Genomic DNA, 3821 nt, shown 5'->3' with positions numbered 1-3821 from the left:
GGTTTAACCCTGTCTGATACAGGGGAAAAAATGGGGGGCAGGGGGAGAGAAAACATATAATTATTATTTTAATGGAAATTCTCTGAGAAATGTTTAGACTCTAATTTTCTGTTTCTACAAGGAGATGAAAAATAGAGCAGAAAAATATATCATGAGAGTTTAAGTTAATCATGGGGAAGACTTTTCCTTCCAGTGAATATTAAAAATGAGAGCATGAAATGACTCTCTGAGTCACTCAGCATCTAAGCAATGTCTCCTCAGAAAGGACTTATAGAACTTTTTTTTTCCCGTGTCAGTATATTCATCTACAACCTACCTCCAAAAATTTCCTTTCATAATGAGTGATCTTCACTTTGAGTTCCAAAATGTAAGTCAGAGCACACTCTACAAACAAGAGGAAACTAATTTGAGGTAAAAGGTGGAAGTCAAGTCACATTTATACATGCAGCTGTAGTCAATATAATGTTCCATTCTGTGAGTTTCTGACGTTAGGCTCATATCGTCACCTCCGTCTGTAGTGTTTGTTACTTGTCCCTCAGAGGACTGTCTCCACCGTCACGTATCAGTATAATAGTCTTGTTGCCAGAGGTTTTCTCTAAACCTCTCTCTTTCTTTCTCTCTCTCCATTTTTCCTGCTTTAACCTTACTAAACCTGTATATATTTTATACTGTTTCACATATCACAGTTTCTTTCTTTCTCTTAAAAAAAAAAAAAAAAAAAAGCACAACTCTTTACTTGTTTTCACTCTTTTTCTCAACTGGGTTTTAGATCCTTCAGAAGAGGGTTCTGGGGTGGGGGCGTGGCGGCCCCGGCAAGATGGCGGCGCCCGGGAAGAGGATGTTTCCGGAGACACCAAGCCGCGGAAGGGACAGGGCTGCCCTGAGGAAGGCGAAGCGACAGAAACGACGGCAGGAACTGGCTCGACTGAGAGACTCAGGCCTCTCACAGCAGGAGGAAGAGGATGCTTCTGTGGAAGAACAACGCCTGGAAGAGAAGCTGCTGGAGACCGAGAGGCAAAAATTACACGAGGCGTGGTTGCTTCGGGAGCAGAAGGCGCAAGAAGAATTCAGAAGAAGGAAGGAGAGGGAGGCGGCGGCTAGAAAGTGGCAGGAGCAACGCGAGAGAAAGCTAAGGGCGGAGCGGGAAGAGCAGCAGAGGAGGCAGAGGGAAGAGGAGGAGCAGAGGCTGCGGGAGAAGGGCCAAGGGGAGGCGGCGGCGCACAGGCCGCTGGGGCGGGCCGGGGCCGGGGCCGGGGCCGGGCCGGGGCGCGGTGCCGCCTGGCGAGCCCCGGAGCCGCCCGCGGACCCGCGGGCCACCGGGAGAGGCCGCGCCAACTGCCCGTTCTACAGCAAGACGGGAGCGTGCCGATTCGGAGACAGGTGCTCGCGCAGGCACAACCTCCCATCTTCGAGCCCCACGCTCCTCTTCAAAAGCATGTTCACGACGTTTGGGCTGGAGCAGCGCCGGCGGGACGACTACGACCCGGACGCGAGCCTGGAGGACAGCGACGAGGAGACCTACCAGCACTTCCTGGACTTCTACGACGACGTGCTGCCGGAGCTGCGGCACGTGGGGACGGTGGTGCAGTTCAAGGTCAGCTGCAACCTGGAGCCCCACCTCAGGGGCAACGTGTACGTGCAGTACCAGTCGGAGGAAGAGTGCCGCGCCGCCCTGGCCCTGTTCAACGGGCGCTGGTACGCGGGGCGGCGGCTCCAGTGCGAACTGTGCCCGGTGACGCGCTGGAACACGGCCATCTGCGGTCTGTTTGAGCTACACCAGTGCCCGAGGGGAAAGCGCTGCAACTTCCTTCACGTGTTCAGAAACCCCAACGATGAGTTCCTGCAGGCCCGCACGCACGTCCGCCCGCCGCCCGGCCGGGCCGCCGCCCGGGGGAGGCCGCGCGCCGGCCGCCGCGAGGACCACGCGAGGCCGCGGCGCCGCAGGAGCCCCGGCCCGGCCCGCCCCTGCAGGAGACACCGCGGAGCCGAGAGGAAGCGGGGGAGCCGCGGCCGCGGCGAGGAGTCGCGCAGACGCCTGTCGGGGAGCCGCGCGCCGCCCAGGTCACCCAGTCGAGGCAGGAAGAGGGGCCGCGGCCGGAGCTCCTCCGGGTCCCGGAGCCGAGGCAGGAGGAGGTCAGGCAGCAGAGGCCGAACCACGCAGGGTCCCAAAGGCAAATAAACTTGCTTTGTTCGTCCCTGACTGTACGCCGTCCGCCGGGACCGCACTTGGGTCCGATAATCAGGGTGTTTACAATAGAAAACCTAGACAACGTCGAATGCACAGGTAACATGAGAATCCCCCCTAGGGACCCCCGGGGGGCGCGGCGGTTTGGCGCCTGCCTTTGGCCCGGGGCGCGATCCTGGAGACCCGGGATCGAGTCCCACGTCGGAGTCCGGGTGCATGGAGCCTGCTTCTCCCTCCGCCTGTGTCTCTGCCTCTCTCTCTCTCTGCCTCTCTGTGTCTGTGTGACTATCATAAATAAAAAAAAATAAATAAATAAAAAGAAAATCCCCTGTAATCCTAACCCTTAGCAGTAAAGTTCACGCTGGAAAACAAAACAAACAAAAAACAAAAACAAACAAACAAAAAACAAAGACAAAAAAAGGAGACGGTTCTGTCTTTCTTGTTTCTTTTCATGGTTCCAGCACCTAAGAGAGCGAACAGGTGTTCAAGAAGTAGTTGCTAAATAAATAGGCATCACTGTGTCACTACTGCTTACCTGTCCATGATTCCAACAACAAGTTTTTGAGAAAGCAGTTTGATACGGGTCTGAGATTGGATATCTGCTGATGAGATGTTGTGCAGTTTTAAGTCTCTAAGTAGATAAATTCAAATAAAATTCAAGTCGAGTATTAGCATTTCACTATTATTTAGGATAAAAGCAGTTGCTGCACTTCAGCATTTCAGAGTAGGCACGGCGGCATCCACCCATCTGTCAAAAGCATTCGGTAATGGTGAGTTTACTACTAACTGGACCATAAACAGCATGATGAGTGAGTAAATCTCAGACTAGCTTCTCTCATAAGCTTGGTTGTAGAAGAGCCAGGGAACCACTATAGATATTTAATGAGTCAGACAAAAGTGGGGAAAAAAATCCTACCCAACTGTCTTGGGGGTGTCATAAACGGATAAAAGATTACCACTGGTGTAATGGAGATAATGGGAGACCAAATATCAGTCCTGAATTACTAACAAAACAAGCCTTTTTGTAAAAAATAATTGAGGTATAGTTGACACACAATGTTACATTAGTTTCAAGTTTATAGCATGGTGCTTCAACAACTGTAGTTATGGCCACAGATGCAGTTAGATGATGAGATACAGTTTACAACTACCTGAATAGCGAACTGTGGAGACGATCAATTGATGTGCGAATGCTAGTTTTACTTTATATGCAGATGTTCTGACTTCTTGGTGGACAAGTTTTTTGGTTTTGTTCTTGTTTTTTTAAATAATGTGATAAATCACTAATGATGCAGTAACAAAATCCTGTGCTGCTGCTCTATGAGTAATGATTATGTTGAGATCATTTTTATATTTTAAAAAAAATAATAAGTCGGTACAGTCTCATTGGCTTTCATCTTAAAAGAAACACGGTTTAACATAACTCTTATGACTCTGGTTCCAAACACGTGTTTGAAATGGCAATAAATGATCAGCCTCATGTCTGGATATTTTTGTTACTAAATACTTTTAAATACCTTGATAATTGATTCGATTCTTCAGTTTATATTTAAACATTTAGTGTTGTGAGCACATATGTTATGAGCACATAATTTATAGAACTGTAAAAGGAGGTGCTCTTACAATAACTTAGCCT

At 49.6% G+C, this 3821-nt stretch overlaps 1 pseudogene; it reads left to right on the top strand.

Annotated features, from left to right (window-relative positions):
* Window positions 1-817: 817 nt before the first annotated feature.
* Window positions 818-2179, top strand: LOC112915826 (U2 small nuclear ribonucleoprotein auxiliary factor 35 kDa subunit-related protein 2 pseudogene; annotated as a pseudogene).
* Window positions 2180-3821: the final 1642 nt, after the last annotated feature.

The sequence above is a fragment of the Vulpes vulpes genome, chromosome 11, assembly GCF_048418805.1.
Source record: "Vulpes vulpes isolate BD-2025 chromosome 11, VulVul3, whole genome shotgun sequence".
In the NCBI taxonomy this organism is placed as follows: Eukaryota; Metazoa; Chordata; class Mammalia; order Carnivora; family Canidae; genus Vulpes; species Vulpes vulpes.
Note: the sequence above shows the minus strand (reverse complement) of the source record. Positions and strands in the feature narration are given on the sequence as shown.